This window comes from Panicum virgatum, chromosome 6K (genome assembly GCF_016808335.1).
Source record: "Panicum virgatum strain AP13 chromosome 6K, P.virgatum_v5, whole genome shotgun sequence".
NCBI classification, from domain to species: domain Eukaryota; kingdom Viridiplantae; phylum Streptophyta; class Magnoliopsida; order Poales; family Poaceae; genus Panicum; species Panicum virgatum.
This window is the reverse complement of record NC_053141.1, coordinates 3,191,945-3,214,953: the sequence shown is the minus strand read 5'-3', so window position 1 is coordinate 3,214,953 and position 23,009 is coordinate 3,191,945. Positions and strand designations below refer to the sequence as shown.

At 47.6% G+C, this 23,009-nt stretch overlaps 1 long non-coding RNA gene across 1 annotated transcript; it reads right to left on the bottom strand.

The window, feature by feature from the left end:
- Positions 1-8,039: 8,039 nt before the first annotated feature.
- On the bottom strand, positions 8,040-11,242 carry LOC120711268. The gene is made up of 3 exons (XR_005690226.1): positions 11,062-11,242; positions 9,276-10,980; positions 8,040-8,593 (listed from the first exon to the last, which is right to left on the bottom strand). It is a non-coding gene; the product is annotated as an uncharacterized LOC120711268 (long non-coding RNA).
- Between the last annotated feature and the right edge of the window lie 11,767 nt (positions 11,243-23,009).

Here is a 23,009-nt window from a genome sequence, read left to right as displayed (position 1 = left end):
CGCTTACACTTTTAGGTGGCTAGCCTAGCACTCACCCTCGCACTACTTCCTAGCACCACTCATCTACCATGCTCATGGATGAATGGCATGGCAAGAGAGAGGGGGGCTCTATTTATAGGGCAAGGGGGGATCATGAGGTTGTGACAAGTGCCCCCATTCTAGAAATTTCCTAGATATTACAACATTAGCTCATTTATTTTATTATCAAATCTAGACTACTCTGAAGCATCCCGGATTTTTTCGGAATGTCATATAGTCAAAAAATGTGAATTTCAAAATTTTTGTGGCAGTGCTGTAAATAAATCCACTTAAGTATGAATTCTTTCTTCTTGAATTTCTAGTAATTAAAAATTTATAGTTTAAATTAAGGAAAATCATTGCTAGTGTGAATCCCATTTGGAGTTATTCGAATTTGTTGGCTCTACCTTGTTTATTTGAATTCGATTTGGAAGTGATTTCTTGCATGAAATTGTGTGGGATTCAAATTTGATTTGTGACAATCAAGTTTGAATTCAAATGCTAACTGACCCATGCGGGTCCCACCTAGCACTAACCCTAACCCAAGCCTACCCGACCCGCGACCCGCATTCAACCTGGCCCAAACCTTAGTTTTCAGCCCGGTTCAGAACACAGGCCAAGAGACCGGACCATATCGGTTTCAGCCCGCGACCCATACCCCTCTCCTTTCAGCCCAGCTACCTGAACCAGCCCACACCCGTCCCGTTCAGCCCAGCCTCGCCCCCTCTGGCCCGTTAATGCCGTCGGCCCGCTAACGCGTGCGCGCCAGCCTAGCGCCGCGAATACTCCGCTGCCACCGACCGGTGGGCCACCCTCGTCGGCCTCCCTACTCCCCTGTTTTTCCCTCTCCTCTGTTTTTCTTCCCCATCGCGAGTGCCGGCGCCCGACGCCTCCGCCCGCCTTTGCTTCGCAACAAGAAGCCGCAACCGCCGCCGCACCCCGCGCTCGCCCGCGATGCCCACTGACATCACCACGCACTCCCGTGCCCCGCCCAACCACTCACGCACTTCCGCTCCGCGCGCCACACCAGAACCGTAGCTGCGCGCTCCTCCGATGCTCGCCGTGTGTCTGTGGCACGGACGCCGAGGATCCTTGCCGTTCTCAAGCCTCGAGCCTCTAACCCTAGCCACGCTCCCAATAAAACCCCGAGCCGCAGCACTCGGAGCCCTAGCGCCCTGCAAGATTCTCCCTTGATCCACCGCCGCCTCCGCAGGAAGAAGAAGCAGGGGGGAAGGAAGGCCGAGAGGAGGAGTGGGAGGGAGGAGCCCCACCGCCGCCTGAACATCAACGTCTTGCCGTGACCCCGATCGACTACAGTAGCGTCGCAGCTCGGCACGTCACAGTGTCGACTCACCACTACCTTGCCTCGCCGCCGCATCACGCTCGTCCTCCCCAATCCTGACTAGTAGGCCATTGTATCGCTGCCCTGTCTCCCTGACCTTCCTGCTACCGTCGTGCACACCGCTGATGATGAGACCTCCTTAGTGAACCATAGGGCTGCCTGTTCCCCTCCATTTTTGTGCAGGGACCCGTCGCCGTACCATAGTCGCTGCCGGCCGTGCTGTGGCCTTGGCTTTCCAGGTGCCCGCGCGCACGAGTTCGAGCCCCGGGCGGCCGGGCCATAGGCCATGCCTCTAGCAAGGTCGAGCTGAGCCTGCCGTGCCGTTGCGCTGCGGCCATGGCCATGCCGAGAGCCTGCACGCCCACACACTTCAGCGTCACCCTTAGGCCATGTCTCTTGGCCTCGCTACCGCTGAGCCCCACCTCGCCCTTGCGTGTCACGTCTCGCCGCCGTCACCTCGTGGCGACACCGCAGCGTGGTGACCGCGCTCGCCACCGCGACATCGCGGTTTGGCACGAGCCAACACCTTTGGGACCTCTCGTCGAATGCCCTGGGGGCGCACCGCATGCACACCCTTTGTTCCGCCACTGTCGACCCCGCCGCTCTGCCTTACCTTGGCCTAGCCCCGCTAGCAACTATGGGACGTCGCCGTTCCGGACCACCTTGCCTTTCCCGTGCCCCGCCGTCCCGAGCCGCCACCGCAGTTGCCGTGCCTCGCCGCCCCACCGTCGCCGCGCTCACGCCCGTTCGAGCAATCCCTCGAGCGCCTCACGCGCGTAGACACACACACACACACAGAGAGAGAGAGAGCACAACACACACATGCACACACACGAGGGATCCACACCGAATGAGCCTCGTCCGCACTGGGATCCCACAGTGACCGACACGCGGACCCCCCGTGTCAGCGGGCGGAACCGCCGCTGACCAGCGGGCCTGGCTTGTTTGGCGTGAGAGAGAGTAGAGAAGGGAGACGAACCCTGGGCCGAGTATGGCCCGAAGGGCCCATCAGCCGAGCTGAGCCCTTTTAACCGACCCGACCCATGAGCCCGAGACAAGCCAGCCCATTTATTCGAGCTGAGCCGAGGTGGGCCACGAGCCGGCCCGAAAACCTTTCAGTCCGTAAGCACTGTGACCCATGTCCTTTTTCCTTTTTCTTTAACCCAACCTGACATGTGGGCCCCACATGTCAGTCTCTCAGGCGTGACTGACCAGTGGGTCCGTCTGACCCGGGGACCCCACCAACGACAGTTGACCGGTCGACGGTCAATGTTGACCTGGTCAATGATGACGTCAGCAGGGCCTAATACTGACGTCAGCAATTCTGACCCCACTAGTGACGGCATGCATGCCACGTGGCGCGCTCTGGTGCTGCCACATGTCACCTCGGTGTTTTTTCTTTTTCCTGAAAATTATTTATTAATTTCAAAAAATGATTTAATCTTAGAAAATTCATAATAAATAAATTGAACCTCCGAAAATTATGAAACCAGTTTCATAATTCTTCTAAAATCATGATCTACCCGATATAATAGGATTTGTTATAATTTGGATCTTATTTGAGCAGTTTTGTGCATTTTTGCACTTTGATCCCTATACTTATGCGTATTTACGATTAGGTCCCTACGAGGAGGAGTTGACCAACACCCCGGACGACCAGAGGATCCAGGAGGACTTCCCAGACGCCCAAAAGATCTAGAAGGATGTACCAGACGACCAGAAGCCCCCGGAGGCTCAGAGAGACTACGAGAGACTACCAGATTCACGCCCATCTATGAAATTGAATTCTATTAGGCATCGCGTGCTAGATGATGCTATCGCTTTACTTTATGTTGAGATGAGATGAACCTGCATAGCTATTTACTTACCCGTATTCCTTGTACCCCCATTGTACCTTGAATTGATATATGAGATGCTTTGGCTACTATGTGTATGTGTATGTGTGGGATATTGTGATGTTAGTCTTGGCGTGAGTGGAGATCCACCACATGAGGAGTTGGTGACTAGGGATACTTAGCGGGGGCGAGTGAGCTGGCTGATCCTCGGATTAGGAAGCTGGGGGTGTGTGTTGGGCACATCCTACGGAGCATCTGTGGCGGATGCATGCCTCATTGGGGACACCTTTCCTTTGGGAACCTTTGAGGAGTTGGTGGGCAATACCTATAATGGGTGCCGAACGCGGACCGTTGCACCTGTAATGGGTGCCGAACACAGACCGTTGCGGCGGATGTACACCAGATGGAGATACTCGCCTCGGCAACATAAGACCGAGAATAGTGGACCTGGAGATGGAACTATGTCAAATGTGCACGCCACTTATCCATTATGGGTGTGGACCCGGTCTGAGCTAGCTATGCGTAGCACCAAGCCTATAGAAGGATAGGGTATCAGTGTTGGGGGAGGAGGTGATGACCTCACGTCCCCCGAACAACAGGGTTCTGAGGGACCCAGGTGTAGCAGGCTTCATAGTCCCGGGCAACCTCTCACGGGAGGATGCACCCCAGACCGGGAAAGCAGGATGGTGTCCGTAGCCGCTAGTTTCGTTACAGTAGACCGGTGCCTCAGGGTTAGTCGATCGACGGACCGGCTAGTTTCGTCACGAGTGGGTATAAGTGTACAACCCCTGCAGGGTGAAAACTATACATATAATAGTGTACTCGGTCATGTATAACTCTTGATCTGACTTCACTTTCATAGAGTAGTTCCACCTATATATATTTTCTACCTCCCTCTAGATGAATGTTCCTGCTTGGATAGCAGCTGAGGTGCGAGGAGTGGGAGTTCTCACACCGATTTGGAGGGTTTTGGAAGGTGTGAGTGACTGGGAGACCGGGATGCCGGAATGGCCCGTGTTGAGGAGTTCTGGATGAAGTATATGTTTATATACTTGCTTGCAGCTTGCATAGAAAACCCCAACCTTATACCTTGGCTACTTTATATACCATGCATCCACTTAAAGCTTGCAAACGGATGGTGACGTGAACTTATCCCATTCCTTGGGGATAGTTGGTAGATGTAGGAGCCGAACAGATGAAACAGTCTTCACCAGGAAGGAATGAACTAAGGAGGGTTCGTGCTACGCTCAAAGGACGCTTGTGGAGAAGAAGTGATTGAGAAGGATGCCCAGAGACCTAGCTACCACTGCCGCTTTCTGATTGTACCCTTTAGCCCAAGGGGCTTGTATCTAAACCCGTACTACAATCCTCCGGATTATGTAATAAATAATTCCATGTAATGGTTTAAAATGCGAAGTATGACTGTGATATGTAATTGAAATGAGTTCTATATGTGATAGCTACTGATCCAGGGACTATCACGATAATACAGGGAGTCGGGTTCACCTTTCGGGAACCCAGTTCGTTTCATACTCCATGGTAAATATCTTACTCTTGCATAGTGTAGAACATTCTAGAAGGTTGCCTTGCCTTTTTTCAATAACCTATGATAGCAATATGATTACATCGGCTCAGCAACATTCCCTGAATTTTCGTCCTAGGTGTCAATTTGCTTCCAGGAAGAAATTGTCAATGGTTTTTGGGAACTTATCTGTCATCTGATTTTTGGCAGTCGGATTAATTGAAAGGCTGATAGGGTTGCTGGAATCTATCAGGTAAAGTATAGAGATATTGCTATACAGTACTCTTGTTTCCCAGTATTCAAGAGTCCTTGGCATGTTTGCAGTACTTAACAAGCTCATGCTTAAATGTGGCTTAACAGGGAAACAAGTATTAGATGGTGAAACACTTGCAAGGAGTACAAAGTATATATTAATGATGCTCCAGCTTTGAAAAAGTCCAGTATTGCCATTGCAGTAGACTACTTGAAAACCCCAGCTTGTAGTGCTTCAGACATTGTTCTAGCTGAGCTGGGCCTCGGTGTGATTATCAGTGGTGTGCAAGTGAGCAGAACAATTTTGGATCTCAAACAATGAGCAATTGCGTGTTAAGTCAATTCTGTAATATCCTTTTCACTTTCTTTGTCTTACATACTTTGTTCATCATTTTCAAAGTTCATTAGTGCTTGCAGATATATGCTGTGTCAGTTGCAATGCATTTCAAGTATGTACTCGTGCCTTAAATGTTCCAGTGTTTACTAAATAATGTTGTATTTATTGATTGGATAGCTAATTTATCTTATTTCTACATCCTGCATGCAAAAGCATAAGATAAAAGTTCAACATTACACTATAAAGCCGAATGTATTTAGATCTGAGAAAGAAAAACTATAGAACCACATGAGCTTGCCCTGCCCTAAAAAAAAAAGAACTTGTTCTAGCAGTGCAGTTTTGTCAACCAAAATGCAGAGGATAATGTTTTATTGTGCAATACTATGTTATAAATAAATAGGTCAAAATAGCAAAGAAACATAAACGAAAATGAAAATTCTGCATAGCATACAGCTAGTAACCAGAATACTTAAAGCCCACGGAACAGGATCAAATACAGTGTAGTACTCAAGCGTCCCACTTATGTTGAGTTACCAAGACCGAGAATTTTTCATATTGTTGTCAAATTAATACACATTCTCAAAATGGTTAGGCATGCTCACATTTCTGTTATATACTTTGGCATGTCTCCTTGATGATTGTGTATCCCCTGGGATCACATGCTACAGTCTTGAGCTATGAAGAAATCAAATTTGGTGATGCCTGCCAAGCCTTATGGCCATCGGCCAACCTAAGAGGTAGTCATCTACTCATCTTATTAGACTATACTCCCTACATTTCATTTCATTTTGAAGGCGTGCATGCATTTCAAGAATCAAACATCATAATCTTTAACAAACAATTAGCTACACATGATATAAATTAAATTTTGTTCTACGAAAATGATATCATTGGATTACACAGTTCAAACTACTTATGATTATAATTTTTAGCTAAAAGTACGAACATTGTATTACAAGAAAAATTAAGAACCAAAGCCTAGTTTTGGTCATCATGCCGAGCCAAACCATAACTTCTATTTTGAAATGGAGGGGTACCTTCTAAGGAAGCTAGATAAAAATTGAATACTTATGGAAGCCATATAAATACAACAGTGGCTGCCAGTAACTTGACAAACTCTATGCTTAATATGCATTGTGGGGGTGCAGATGATTGCAATCTTAATGTGTTTAAGAATAATTATTATATGAAAGTTTATTCTGATGGAGCTGCTACTATAACTTTTCCCTCTGCAAAGGATGGTAATATCATAGTTGCATCTCTCCTCAGAATGTGGTGTTTTCAGAATGGAATGCATGTAGAAAATAATGTGATGGTGATATTACCAGCTTTTGTTGAGACAACAGATCGGCAGTAAGTTAGAACAAAACAAAGCTACTAACTCGGTCAGAGTGTAGGACCATGAACATGACGAATTGCAGCACTCAATCATCTAGCGTAGTCCTTAGAATTAATGCCTCGAGCATTCATGGTGACATTATGCTTGCAACTTAAACCTCTATCATCAGAATTTTATGCCACCATACCTGAGGAAGGTCAGGAATCGAATATCTAATTATTTTGAAAGCTTGAGACTCATCATTGCCATCTTGTTGACAGGGCGAGCCCTTTCTTTTATCCACAAAGTCAGTAGTTCCATCTGCAACCAAGCAAGCATGGTTGTGATAGCCCATCCAAGGCATGAATTCATCTATGAGGGAAACGAATTCAAGCAGAGAATACAACAATCTCTGGAAACTTCCTCCGAAATCACCATTTTAAATCTTTAGGAACCGTTGGAGGGCGGGTATCCACCTTAAATTTGACATTGCCTACTCTTGTACAAAAATTTAGTAGAACAACAACACACAGCTAGGGAGGCACAAGAGTATAGAGAACAAAAAAGAGGACTGAAGGAAAAAACTTGCGTCTCTAACTCTGAACAAGCATGCACCAATGTTGTTTTTTTTCAAAAAAAATCTCTTTTTTTTAGAACTAAAAACTAAGTGTAGATATGGGTCAAAACTCAAAAGGACTGCAGTTGGAGATCTAACCTACTCAAATTGTTTCTTTAAGCAATCTTGATGTCCACCAAAGTGAATGTTTAATCTCTAACAACTGAAAAATTGACAGACGGCTCACATCATCATCAACCTAAATGAATCGATTAAACGTGACAGAGTGCGAGGGGGCTGCTAAGAGGAGAGGAGGCTTGCCGGTGACGCCGCCGCTGGTCGCGCCGCTGGGATATGAGCCGCTGCAGCGCCAGCATACCCATGGGACAATCGGATCTTGCCGAGAAACCACTAGCGTTTTCAGCTCCCTCTCAAGTGAATTTTATCTATAATATCCCCCTCCCTCTCTGTTTCGGTTTGGCTTTGAAGCTTGAATTCAATTTCGGTTCCAATCAGGAGGCTCTGCTATTACACACAACCCTACCCTCCTACGGAGGTCTGTCTATACAGGGCGGCCTGAGATGGGCCGGCCCAATAGTGCTGTCAACACACAAACAGGAAAGCAAAGAGTGATTGATTGATTCTGCCTAAATTTTGTCTAATGACACCGATAGATGGGCCCCACGGTAGAACCGACGTCAAAAGCAAGGAGTGTTTCTCCGTTCCAATTTGGATTTAGATTCAAATAGGTAGAGAAAAAGAAATAGATTGAATCGCAACCGGGTCTCGATCTAGCCCGATTGCAACTGATGAATCAGGATAGAAAAGGATAGAATAACATCCAAATAAATGCCTGCCGAAGATGCGCACGAGCTCGGCGACCAAGTAGTAGAACTCAGTTCATATATGCTAGTAAATTACAAGGAAAGCTCAGTTCATATATGCTAGCGCTGTGCGCCGTTTCCGTTGATATCCAGGAGCAGAATGAAGATCAATGATGCACTAGAACCTTGAATTGCAGTCTCGAAATTAGACCACCAACATTAATGTGTCATGCGGTATCATATCTTCAGGAAAAAAAAGTTAACGAAGGAATAATCAAGAACGGTGCATGGAGCCGGTGGATCAAGATCAAACGGAACTCAGACACCGTCCAGCTGGATCTTTGACTGCATCAACACACTGTTGTATCTCATACCAATGCTATACAGGTACAGCATACCAGCAACGGAAAGCGAATAAGCAACAGAATACTGCATACCAACAGACTGTATCTCATAAATGCCAAAACGTGAAAGAAAAAACATACGCTATAGGAGAGCTGACAGCTCTAAAATCATGAAACTTAATACCATCTCCATGCAAATTATTGTCCAGAACAGTCATCTCGAATTGCCTTATCATCATCCAATCCTGGTTAGCAATGGTAAGCTGATTATGCCCACGTAAATAATTTATTAATTGGATATATTAAATCTTAAATTACTGAAAGATGCTAATACTCCTTTTATTGTTTCGGACAAGCTAGGTAGTTTATTTTTGAACTAACTAGCTTCTCATAAACGACTTATATTTAAAAGCAGAGGAGGTAACAATTAACACATTTCAAGGCTCAAGACACCGTCAAACACAAGGTAAACGACAAAATCGCAACAAGGGACCACTAGTCCAACAACAGCAGGAAGAACAGGTAAGAAGGAATCCGATTTACTGCTGGATCCTTATTATTTATGTTGATCATTTCAAGGCTGTTTAGACTCTAGAGATGCATGCAATTGAAAATTGGTCACATACCAATGGCTACCTCCATCTGGGTAACTTAACATGCTAAGTGCATCACCTAAAGGAAAAACAAAATGATTTTCTCAGCTGCTGATACTCAAATAGATGGCTGGTAACAACAGGCCATCAGTAATTAACCTTGAGACCTACACTGAAAGTCCACAATCACATAAACATGTGCCTGATAACCCCTTTTTAATTTTTTTTCATTTCCCTCCTTGGAACATTTTATAACTCCTTTAGGCCTGATTGCCTCGGCACAAAAGTATAGATTAGAGAGAAGCAATACCTGGATCCAGAGATAGATAATTACCTTTAGCTGTAACCAAAAAACGATGAACCCACACCATCAAGTCCTTCCAACAGCAGTGAACATCAAATTCTTGTCTTCCTTTTATAAACAATAGGAAGTGATGTCACTTGAGTAGGATGAACTCCATACCATGAGAGCCAGTACAGATGGGAGAAAATTTTAGAATCTGTTCTGTGCAGCTGATAACATCATCAATCGGCCAAACCTGTCATGTCTAAAGATGCGAAGATGCTTAATATACGGTACCTTCAGGATGCACAATAAAAGCTAATGTTTTAAGAAAGAGAGGTACACAGTGTGGCAAAATAATATCCATTTTTGTGTTAAGAAGTACAAAGTCAATTAAAAATGCACCTAAAGCTCTTCATATTCAGATCATTGTATTCCATTGCAGATAAGACTAGACATGGTATGTTCATGTTCTATCATTTGCTGATATGTCAGTGCCATGTTAAATCGTAATGTCAGGATTACAACACAATCTGCATATGTTCAGACTCATGTTAAATCGTAATGTCAGGATTACAACACAATCTGCATATGTCCAGACTCCACATTATGGTCAATAAAGAAGACATCACCTTGGCTGGTGTATTCAGATCAATGTTCTTCTCATGGCTTTGAGAATGATGGTTCGAGTCAAGACAATGGTGAATAAAAGATTTCTATATTCGGATGAGCTGCCTACTGTTAGCAGAGCGACATAGAGGTAATGGACAAGTATTCATAGTGGATTTAAATCTGTTGAAGGCTATGAAGGGGGGAAAATGACAAAGCTGTGATCTAACCCCAACCTCTTACCTCTCTAGGCATCACAACAATCCCATAGCTGAATTTCGCAGAAACTATGGCTGGAGCATGGCACGAAATCACTCGCTCTTTAGAGACCCGCTGATGCCCCGTGTTAAAATAGAATCAGACATGATCTCAAGAAAATATAAAAAGCACAATGATGACAGTGTTCCTGCACAAAAATAAATCTTACAGGCCTAAACCATAGGCATGCAACAACACTACAGCAGTGCCATGCTGTCTGAAACAGCAAACCACCTCCTTAATACCACAAAGCAGTGAGCAAGCAATAAACGTAGAAACTAAATATAATACATAATAAATATAATAAATAATAAACAAAAAATTGTGCAAAATATCAACATTGAAAATGAAGTACCTACACTGTAAGAAAATGACTAATCATAGTACGAAAATACACACAAGGTTCCACAGGCCATTCACCTACAGTAATTTCAACTAAGAACAGTACCAGAATTATTTGTTGACATCCTTGTTACCCGCTAGCTATCAGGGCACTCCATGTAACACAAAGTCCCAAACATATTTGGCAGAGAAAATTTGTCACTCGATGGACTAATATGCAGCTACTGCATAGTGCAAAACATGATAAATGGGGGCATCAATGTGCTTCCAAGTTCTAACTTGGGCGTTGATCATGAAGGATGAATACATCAGATATATAAACTTTGGTTTTTATTGACCCTTTTATAACAACAATGTAGCATCTGAGGATGTCAGTTGTGAGGATAATAGAACTATGTAAGCAATTTGTACTGTATGCCACCAAATGCAGTAAATATAGGAGACAAAGAGTACCAGCAGCTCTGATGGCTCCATATAGGTAAGCCATAGGCGTTGATGATTCCCTCTTGTCAATTTTCAATGGTGCAGGAGCACATCTAATCTCAGCCTGCAAGAGAAACAACAGATGCGTATCATATCCATGATTGCCAATCAACAAAGTAAGCTGGTACTGGAAAACAGGGATTACAAGCTTGCCATCAGAAAACCACCAACTTGGTTAGTTGGTCTGTTGAATCAACAAGATGTGCTGATATGCCAAAGAACTTCTGCACACAGCCTTGATTACATTGCACGTGGAGCCAGAGTACACTCCGTTGACAGGGCCTAAGTGAGCAGCAGTAGAGGCATCTAATTGAAGGACCAGAGACCACATCTTCTGTAGTATAAATATCAAAAATAATTAAAAAAAATTCTCATTCATATTGGGTCCACCGTACCCCTCACGTTGAACCCATCTGTCGGGATCGAGGGAGGTGGGACAGAGGGAAGACCCATCAAAATTGAATGTCTGCCCAAAATCAATTTGTTTTCTCACCCGACGCGGTTTACCCGCCCGCCCCTCCTCGCCCGCACTCGGATCGTCGCCGCGCTGCCGCCCCTTCGCCCCCAACGTGTTCTTCCTACTGGCCGGCCAGTCCAACGTGGCTTGCCAGGGTCTCGCGCCGTACCCGCTCCTCGCGCCTTGTGGCCATGAAGAAGCGATGCTTGGAGGCGGGGAGCTGCTCGCGACGCGGAAGCACGCAACCCCTTCCTTCTCCCACCCGCCGGCGGCGAGCTGTGGCTCGGCCCATGGTGACCGGCCGCACCAGGACCTTCCGACCCAAACCTTTTGGCCGAGGAGCACCATCACCTCCTCCAGAACCTGCCACCGCCACCATCCAGGACCTGGGAGTGCCAGAGCGCTAGGCTCGATGGCGACCCCGTGGCCGCGGCTCGGCCATGGCGGCGAGCTCGCGTTCTAGCCAAACTAGGCCTTGATCCGCATGAACAACAGCAGCTACACCATACAGCACCCGATGCGACCCTCCACGACCAACTGACTCAAGCCATAAACGCCCAAAAGACCTGGCTCACTGGCAGCATGCCTGTTTCTGTGCAGAGGCGGGCTGAGGAAGAAGAGGACCGCGAACTCGGAGCTCCGGTGATGGATTCAACTCGGGAACGGATCAAATGGGTCTCTGGGGCGTCGAGGAGGTCGTGTGCAAGAGGAATTTTGCGCTCGTTGAGCAAGGGTGGTGAATTTAGCGTGGAAGTGCTTGTAGTACCGCCACGCCAGGTCTCGTACCGGCTCCAGCACGACTGTGAACGTGGCACTCGCCATCTCCCAGACCGTCGACGCGCTCTCCTGGCCGAGGACGAAGAACGCGAGGAGCGGCAGCGCCACCAAGCCAGCGACGAGCAGCACCCGGCAGCCCCTCGCCTCCCTTGCCGGCGGATGCTCCAGCTTTGGCACGGCTCCAGCAGCGCCACTACTACTCATCTCCATGTCCACCGATCGTCACCTCTGCTGACGAAACTGCAGTGGAGTTGAAACTGTGTGGCCCGTGCAGAAGATATGATCCAGCTGAATTCGACGAATTCGAGGACGATCGTGCAACATTTTAAGCCAACAAATCTAACAAAATCTTCTGTTTCACCTGCATCATCGCTCCGCTTTCTCCTTCCCCTCGCGGCACGGCGCCGGACCAGTTTGTGTGGCTTGCTTCTTCTCGACAGAGACAAAAGGGGAAAGCGAGATGAAAGAGTTTGCTTGCGCAGCTGATGGCACCGGACGTCCGGACAGAGATGCTGAGCTGCATTCCCTCCATGGAGGTGCTGCTTACTTGCTCCGTGAAGATGAAACTGAAGAGGAACAACTCAAGCTGCTACGGAGTAGCTTGCTTCACTAAGGAAACAGAGCACATAAGTACACTATGTCCTTTGGTCCCTCTTTTGTGATCGAAACATGAGATTATTTGATAGGAGATATTGGAAAAATTCAATTTTTTAATTAGAAAAAGCTAATTTCAGTTCAGGACATCAAGAGGAAGTCTGTTAGATACAGGAATCAGAACTTTCAAGCTGAACGGAAGTTATAGAGATATTAGAATTCAGAAGTTACAAGCCGGTGACCGAGTTGAAGAAATGGCTGTTGTTACAGAACAACCACCTGTCATGGTGCGAAAGACATTTTGAGTTATCAAGTCGTCATTTTACTCATATAGTCACATGTGAAAATTTAGACTATGGTCTCTAATAGGCATTTGCTTTGGCGTTGCAGTTTTTCTCGGGTGGGCACACGAAAGCACAAGAGAAGTCTAGATAACTTTAATTTGTGATATTAAAAACAAATTTATTGTTTGCTCAATTATTTATGTATAAGCTTATTTACTATATTTTAAAAAATACGTGCGGCACGTACATGTTACAAGTATGAACAAATGGGAAGAGAATTTGTATACCAAAGAAGGCGTCCCTGGAAAGAAAGAAAGAACTGAAGATAACAACAGTACCGCAGCATCAGAACATTTGAACTGAAACATCATCACTTGTATTGAACATGATGAAAACAACATCATAGAGGACAAGCAGATGTCATATCACATATACTAGATACTACATATACTAGATACTATATATGAGTTCCTTTATACTGACTGCCATCCACTAAATCTATAAGACTGACATGATATTATGCCAAATCCACCAAAAAATCTTCTGTACTGACATATACGGAGTATCAGTATCAGATACACTACCGCAACCAAAAACAAAATTGCTAGATTATATGCAGTCCGGCGCTGTTGGGGCTCCGATAATCTGCCTAGTCCTACCGAGGGAGACGATAATCGCCGCTCCTGAAATCGTTGATACGCTGGCGCAACTCGAGGATCCTATCGACAAGCCTGGCGCGTCTGCGCGCGATCTCGACGGTGGAACGGAGGCGGCGGAGGCAATCCTTGGCAAGTTCGAGGAGCTCGTCGTAGATGACGTGCGCGCCCCGGTTGAAGTCGTACCCCACAAAGAGCGCCAAGCTCTTGATACGGCGCGCGTACCGGCGGAGGAGCCTGAGCGTGGGCCCGTGGGTGGGCCGCGTGTATAGGTCGCCAAGCACGGCATTGTCGGCAACCGTGAGGAGGCTGTCGGCGACCACTACCTTCTTCATGCGCCGGCCGTTCTCCAACCTCCAGCCCCTCCCCTCTGGCTGGAAGCGGAGCAGCTCCCCAAGGGCGGAGGCGTGGCCGACCCGTACCTCGCAGACGACCACGCTGCGCCCCGGCCCTCGCCACGTGGGACGGCGTGGACGGACCCATCGCCTGCCGCAGCGAAGTCACCTCGATCACCAACACCGCCATCTCCGCCGCTCCCCGGATTCTCCCTCGACTAGCTTCGCCGTGGGTGGTGGTGGCTGGTGGGTATGGCCGCACTATGGGAAACTTGAAGTTTGCCGAGTGCTCAACCTTTGCCGAGTGCATTATTTCGAGCACTCGGCAAATAAGGTCTTTGCCGAGTGTCCCACAAAAAACACTCGGCAAATAGTTTTTTGTCGAGTGTACTATTTTTGGCACTCGGCAAAGATAAATATTTGCCGAGTGTATTTTTTTACACTCGGCAAAGATTTCTTTGCCGAGTGAATTATTTTTGGCACTTGACAAAGATTATGATTCGCCGAGTGTTTTTTTACACTCGGCAAAGAATTAAACTTTTCCCACTTTCAACCTCAAAAAATTTTCTACTCTCCACATACAACATGTGTTACTCCATGTTAAAATTTGGTATATTTTTATATTTGTTTGCTATATTTAATTTATAAACTACATTTCATACAATTTTTAAATGAAGTCAAATTTGAAATGCAATTGATTCAAATAATGGAATACAATTAGTAGAAAAATTATATTCATGTTATTTAGCCCAGTTTGAGGCCTTACCCATGAAATTAAAAGAAATTTCGAATATCTTGTTCAAGAAATATGACAACTAACATGTGTCCGAATGATTTTTAAATTCTAAAAAATGCAAATGAAGTTCGAAAATTATGAGATTTGTCATGATATGATGGCATCACATGTGGAGACTGTGATAAAAAGTTGAGAAGATTTAGCACATTTTTTTCATTACGATGTTTACAAAATCGAAACATCTCACAAGAAGTATATGTGTGCTTGTATGTGAGAGAGTTAGTGAATGCATTTTTTGAACACAAACTTCTTTATATGAACTCATATGAAGAAACTTCATACTAAAGTCGTGCAACTTGACAAAATATAAAATTTTGTATTTTCAACTTTTATATTTGAGATTGTTTAATACTTCAAAATCTCATTATAAGTTATCTAATTTGAAATTATAAATTTTAGAACTTCTAAATGGCTTCGGATGTAAATAAGTTCTATACCAAAGTTGTAGAGCTCGACGAGATCTAAAACTTTGTAGTTTACAACTTTTTCATTTGAACTCATTTGCCTATATTAAAATGCATTAGAAGTCAGTTAAAGAAACACGCCACGTCATCAATCCAAGTGTTTAAAATGGAGCTCTCCCATTGGTCCAGACTTCATGAGCCGGATTCCCCCCTCCTCTCTCTCTCTCAAGTCATCTCTCCCAGGCGTTGCTCATAAAAAAAAGTCATCTCTCCTACGCAGCCTCTTATTCCGCCGGCCTCTTCCTCTTCTCTCTCATTCTCTCTCTCTCTCTCTCTCCCCCCCCCAACGGCGACGGAACCGGCGGCGTCGAGCCCCAGGCCGACGAGAGCTGCTCCTCGACCACCTCCCTCCTCGGCCCTCTCCCTCTCGCGGCTTCTCTCCTCCCCCCTCCGCTCACCCCTCACCGGAATAGATTGACCGGTGAGGAGGGCAGGCGGGGGGGAGGGGGGGCGAGGAGCGGTGGCCTCGGCCAACTAGCGAGGCGACTCGCGGCGCGGCGGCGTGCGAGCGGAAGAGGAGCGGCGGCGGCTCGCGGGGGCGACACGCGGGTGCCGAGCGGCGGCGTGCGGGGGCGATGTGCATGGGCGGAGCGGCGACGCGCGGGTGCCCAGCGGCGGCGCGCGGGGGCATGCGGAGACAGAACGGCTAGGGGGTGCGCCACCGGCCCGCGCAGCGGCCATGGCGAGGGGGCGCAGTAGAGGCGGCGAGGGGGCGCGCGGCCGGCCTGCGCAGCAGCCGCGGCGACAAGCGTGGTGGCGGTCAAGGGGAGGCGGCGGCGGCGGCGTGGTGGTGGTGATGGCAGCAGCGGCGGCGGCGGTGACGTGAGGGTGCCGGCCGAGCACGTGTCGGTGCTTTTTTTATATTTTTCGAAAATCTTTGCCGAGTGTCAGTTACAGCACAAGGCAAATATGCCACGTGGTATGCGGTCTTGAGATGGCCGCTTTTTTTTGCCGTGAGCTGGGAAAGACACGGCAAAAGGTTTATCGAGTGTTCGATAAAGGACACATTGCAAAGGTCCTATTTGCCGGCCGATCTATGCCGTAAATTATTTTTGCCATGTGTATCTAGACCTTTGCCGTGTGCCTTGGCACACGGGTAGTGCCGGGTGGGATTCGAAGCGGCGCGAGATGTGTCCAAACGACCCCCTGAGCGCCAATATAACCACACGTCCACACACACATTGGTATTTTTTAAGTAAATTCGAATATTCGGACATCACCTTAATATAAAACTATTTGCATAAGTTGTAATTAAAACTTCAGATGAATCTATTAAATATAATTAATATATAATTAGCGGATGAGTACTGTAGCAATTAGTGATCAATTATAAACTAATTAAATTTAATAGATTCGTCTTGTAATTAAATCATGATTTATAAAATTAGTTTTGTAATAAATTTATATTTAATACTTCCGATTAGTATTTAAACATACGATGTGACAAGACCTAAACTAAGAAAAGCAAACGAGCCCTCGCTCATTTTTTCCCCCAACTCGTTCCCCGGCACCTAGCTTTGCGCCCCGTCCTCCTCCCTCCTGCCGCTCCCCCGGAGCCGCGCCACGCTCGCGCTGGCCCCCACTGCTCATCTGGCTACTGCAGACGACCTCAGCTCGCCCCGCCGGTGTGAGCCCCCTCTTGCTCCTCCGCGCGCCCCATCCCCTGCTGATTGTGCCTGTGCCGGTGGCGAGCGGTGTGCCCACTGCTCCTCCTCCTCCCCTACGCCACGCCATGCACAGGAGGCTGTGGGAGGAGCTCCTCCGCTTCGCCGCGGCAAGGGCGAGGGCGAGCTGCGCGGCCGGCGGGTCTGCTTCGCCAGGGCGCGACCTGTAGCTAGCAGCCGCTCTCCCACGACTAGAGATGAGGCGCGCCGGCATCGACGACCTGCACCTCCCGCGACCATGGATTCCTAGCGAGGAGCCCCAGGGAGGAGGAGATCGAGTTGTTTGCATGTTGCAGTGATTTTCTTTTGATGTTGCAGCTGTGATTCGCGATGTTTCAACAACGATTTTATGTGATTTTCGCGATGTTTTTGAAGAATGTTGCAATGTTTCACCTCAAATATTGCAAAGTTTTTATGTGAATGGACGCATGTTGCAATGTTTCAATGTGTCAGTTCGATGTTGCAAATTTTGACTTGATGCTGCAATGTTACAATGTTGCGGCGGGATTTTTTACTGCTTCAACTGTTGCCCCACCGTCCGGACGCTAGCGCCTGGACGTCCAGTTCCGTATCGGATATTCAGATGCAGCCAATTCTTCAGGCTCCAATTGGCTTCCGTGACGGACCGACCCAGATCATGGCAGGAAGATTCGGAGAACACACTGAAATGCAGTTCAGTATTCAGTGTTGGCTGGCACCATCGGAACTTCAGGGTGCTGATTACAGTAGCATGGTGACTTCGATCGGGCACGCATGCGTTATTGGCCGCTGAATTTGGAACGAAATTGACAGGTAATGCCATTGTGCAGGGTTATGCAGAAATGTTTTGTCAGTACATCGATGTGGAAACAACAGCAGGCAAGTAATAGACATGAGCATTCTCTGCACCTACATGAAGAGTTATCCATCCCAGTTTTTTCTTAAAAAAAATTCTCTGTGAAATCCAGGATTTTCCCACATTTTGGCACCGGCGCCACTGTTCAGTTTGCCCATCATTATCAGCAGTAAGCAACGATGGAGGTTGTCGATTGAAGTCGCATTGACAACATGGCACCGCCGTTGACGACATGGAAGTGGTAGAGCGCCGTCTTCTTGAGCTCGGCCTCCGCTGCCTCCGCGGATCCATCCAGGTGCCACGCCGGAGGAGGCGGCGGCGCACAAGGAGCGCAAGGGGGAAGAGGGCACGGAGGTCAGAGATAGCAGCCGGAATGAAGGACTATATTGGGAAATAAATGTCAGATTTAGGGGGTGTTTTGTAAAAATTCGGATGGCGACTATTAATCGCAATCCGTTTTAGGGGTTTATATAGAAATATTTTGTAAAATTTGGCAACAATTTTTTATAAAAACATCCGCGGTGACGACCTCGCCCATGGCCGGCCATGGCGGCTTCGGCGGTCACCCGTGCCCGCCTCCAGGTCCAACCTCGCCGCTCGAGACCGAATCCGCAACCCTCAAGATTGAGCTTTCCTTTCTCCTTCCCGTAAGCCCCGAACCCAATCACGAGAGCGAAAGGCGGACCGCCGCAGCGGCTGCCATGGAATGGAGCTATCTGGTGCTGTGCAGCGCAACGAACGGCGTCTTGGTGGCGGCGGCGCGTTGGTCGGTGAAGCTGCAGCCGCGTCGGAAGATATCAGCGAGTCCAGGAATAATAATCTGAAGCCAAACGATTCAGAGAACCAAAAGAGGAGACAACATCTTAGCTTGTGTATTCCCAGCAAATTCTTTCTTGCAGAGATTATAACTGATTAGTAATCAGTAAGAATTCGGTGTTATCTGGTAGCCTGTTGGCACCATCAGAAGTTCAGAACTGCCGATTACTTGTAGCCTTGCAGACATCCGTCCTTATTCCTTTGTCACCGAGCTTGCAATGGACTTGAATACTAGAGAATCTTTTGGTGACTTGCTAGTGGCCTAAAATGGAATTAGAAACTGAACTGTGCACAGTTCTGAGAAAATCTAGTCCCCATCTCCATTTTTTTTTGGAATTCTTGGAATCTTTCCGTGGGCAAATGGAGCATGAATCCAGGGTTCCATGATTCAGTAAAAAAGGACAGAGTGCGTCAGGCAACCAAGGGCTGAGGTTTGGACGGCCAAGAATGCACAAGTCTCTGCTATCTCTACTACTAAAAAGACTGGAAGGAATCGTCCACACCTATAGTTGGCCATCCGGGCCGCTCGGCCCGGCACGGCCCGGCCCGACACGATTAGGCCTGGCACGCCAGGCCCGTTTATTTAGTCGTGCCGGGCTGGGCCGGCCCACGTGCCTGGGCACAGGCACGGGCATGGCCCGTAGGCCTGTTTCGCGTGCCGGGTTGGCCCGATTACCTAAACGGGCCTAGCGTGCCGTGCCGGCTCGGGCCCGTCATCCTTCCCACCACTCCAGGTCTCCACTAGCCCAAATATTCACCAGTAATTCAAATTTCACAAAGAGAAATTAAAATTTCACACATTCAAACAGACACAGACACATTAACAGAATAATTAACTTGAGCTGTTTTATTTGGTGCCTCATTAAAAACCTTTGTAGTTAAAATCTCACACCTCATGAGAACAAAACCCTACAAAGGAAAAGAGTACAGCCAGCTCTAAAATGTTCGATTACAACAGTTTCAGTTCAAGTTCACACCACCACAACACCACAGAGCACACTACATAGATTCTTCATCAAGATACAAGTTCTGAAAAGAATCTTCAAGTTCTTGATCTTCCACTGCATGCTGAAGTCTTGCATCTCCTAGCTCCCAATCCTTCACCAGAGCCAGCATCTCCACCATCTCAGGGCCTAAGCGCCGCCGCCACTCCTTGATGATCCTGCCAGTTGTGCTAAAAGCAGATTCTGATGATATTGTAGAAACAGGCACAATCATAACATCTCTAACTAGGATAGAAAGAACAGGATAGGTTAGTTTATGCTCATGCCACCAATTTAAAATGTTGAAGTCATCATCATACTGGCTAACAGTATCACTATCCGGGTATGCAGAAAGTTCAGAAGCAGCAGCTAGAGAGGCACCAGAAGTAGCAGCATGCAGCAAAGCACTAGCAGATGATCTCCTATGCAAAGAGGAAGAACCACCAAGCCCAGCACCAAGACCAGCAGCAGTACCAGAATTAGAACCAGCATTATCACTTGCAAAGATCTTACCCCAAGCAGTCCTTTTCTTACCTATAGGGCCTGGTTGTGCAGCCCTCTGCATCCTTACACCGCCAAACTTAACATCATACTTAGCAAAGATAACTGATAATTCAGCCCTTACCTCAATTAAGTAGCAGGAGTAATCATTACCATTAAGATGTGACAATAGTCTAAGAACATTGCTAAAACCTTTCATCTTAGCCCTAGGATCCAATATAAATGCAAAGGCATAAAGCATAGGTATGTCACACCAATATTGTAAAAACTTATCTTTCATGGGAACAACAACATTTCTTAAATCTCTATCATTTTCATAATTATCCAGATGACCAGCTATCTCAAAAATATGATGCAATATTAATGGAGATGTGGGATAATAAACACCAGACAGAACAACAGTGGAATCATTAAACTGTTCAAGGAATTCAAATATTTTTTCAGTAGCATTCTAGTGATGTTCTGTCAAGAGTGGTTGGCCATCAATCAAAGGATGATTAGTACTGATGAAAACAGAGAATGAGTTCTTATGGGGCAAGAGATGTTTTAACATGAGATAAGTGGAATTCCATCTCACATCCATGTCCAACCCAAACTTGCAAGGTCTTGTATTAATAGCAATACAATATGATTTATATGCAATAATGCGTTGGTTAGATGAATTTAGAAATGATATAGCAGTTCTAAATGCAGACAGCATATGCCTAAACACATCAAGACCAGCCTTAACAATAAGATTGATGATATGGCAAGCACATCTCTAATGCAGGAACAAGCTACCAACATAACCAGACAGGATATGATTAAGTTGATTAATAGCTCTAGTGTTAGCAGCAGCATTATCCAATGTAACAGAGAATACTTTATCAGTTAATCCAAAATCAGCAAGAACAGAAGTAATACGCTCAGCAATATTCTCTGCATTATGAGACACATCAATCAACCTGAGACCTATGATCCTCTTCTCTAATTGCCAATCAACATTGACAGAGTGAGCAACCACACTAAGATAATCCTCCTTAGCATTGCCAGACCAGATATCAGAACTAAGAGTAATAGGGGATACAGATTTCAAACATTCAACAAGTTGAGCACGACGATCATTAAAGTACTTAGCAAAATCTCTAGTGGTTGTTTGCCTAGAGACCTTAGCAAATCTAGGATTATAAGCAGTGGTTATGTACTCTTCAAAAGCATCAGATTCACCAAAGCATAAAGGTAGGTCAAGACGTGCAATTAGCCTACACAACTGGGTGCGAGCAACATCAGGTTTGTACTCCCAAGTATGCACAGAGCCATCAGGATTAAACTTAAGCTGGGATTGGGCCATAGCAGTTCTACCTTTCAAAACAGAGCATATAGGAATGTGCCTACTCAAGTGGCCAGTACCATGGGTCGATCTACCACTAAAATTTTTCTTGCAATGCTTACATCTAGCACCAATTCGAACTTCCTTACCACCGATTACCTCGTACATCTCGTCGAAGTCATTCCAAACCTTGGAGGTGGACGACCTCCTCTTCCTCGAAGTAGCACTGCCACTAGCCGCGACTGTGCTCACGCTCTCAGACCCAGCCGGATGTCCAGCTTGCCCCTGAGGAAGTGCCTGGTCGTCTACATCGAGGTCGATGGCAGCATTGCTGCCAAGTAACTCCTCTGCATCCGCAGCCAGATCCTCCTCATAATCTCCACGAAGACCCATCGCCCGCAACTCATAGTTGTAGGACGTAGGGTCGTCGCCGTCGGCCATCACCGGCCTCCGGTCCCTCAACGGCCTGCACAAGTAAAGCAGTAAAACAGAGAACAAGGCAAGTCAGTAATGCATCATGCAACAAGAAAAAGAACAACAAAACTACTAAACTAGGGCCGAGCAAGAGCAATTACCTTTGGCCGGAGCACCGGAGATGCCGGCGTCGACCTCACCGGAGACAAGGGGAGGAAGAGGGAGATTGGGGAAGAGGAAGGCGAAGAAGGTCGAGAAGCAACAAAACAAGGTAGTTGAGGAGCAGATCTGACGATGACCAGAGGAGTCGAGGAGCCCGCCAGCAGCAGAGCAGAGGAGAGGAGACCACAGACCTGGGCGGCTGGGCTCGAGTGCCGCCGTCACCGGCTCGCCGCTGCTCGACCTTCCCCACCTTCCCCTTCCTGAATCTCATTCACCAACGACCAAATCCAGCAAAAGAAGGACTGCCGGCGTCGGATCTGATGGCGCGGGAGGTGAGCAGAGGAGTAGAGGAGGTAGATCCAGCGAGACGGCGAGCAGATCAGGCCTTCCCGGCGGCGGATCTGGCCGATCTGCGCCTCGAGGGGCCACGCGAAAGGCGAGCAGAGGCGGCGACGGCCGTCGAGGACCTTCGTTCCGGGGCTGTACCCGTGCCGGGGAACTACATCCGGCGAGCAGAGGGGGGAGGAGAGGGAAGAAGGACACTGGATCTACACGAGGAGAGGCCGGATAGACGAGGGGCATGACGGATCTACGCCGGCGAGGGGGGCAGGAGGTTAGGGTTTCGGGCGGAGGACGGCAAGGCGAGAGAGGCGAGGCGAGAGAGGCGAGGCGAGAGCTGAGAGGTGAGCAAGCAAATGAGGGGCGGGGCGGGGGCTAGGGTCTAGGGGGTCAGCGGCGCCCGTTATATACAGGTCCGCTTTCGGGCCCCTGGGCCTTAGCAGGCCGTCGTGCTTCGGGCCGGCCCACGTGCCATGTCAGGCCGGGAACTATACGTGCCGGGCCGGGCCAGCCCACATACTGTAGGAGCGGCCCAGGCACGGCCCGAGTCCCGTGCTGGGCCGGCCCGGGCCTGTTTAATCTCGTGCCGGGCCATGCTCGTGTCGGGCCAAAAAATCGTGCTTCGGACCAGCCCACGGGCCTCGGGCCTAATGGAAAACTATATCCACACCCTGCGACCGTGGCCTCGCCCGCCTCCGCGTGCTCTG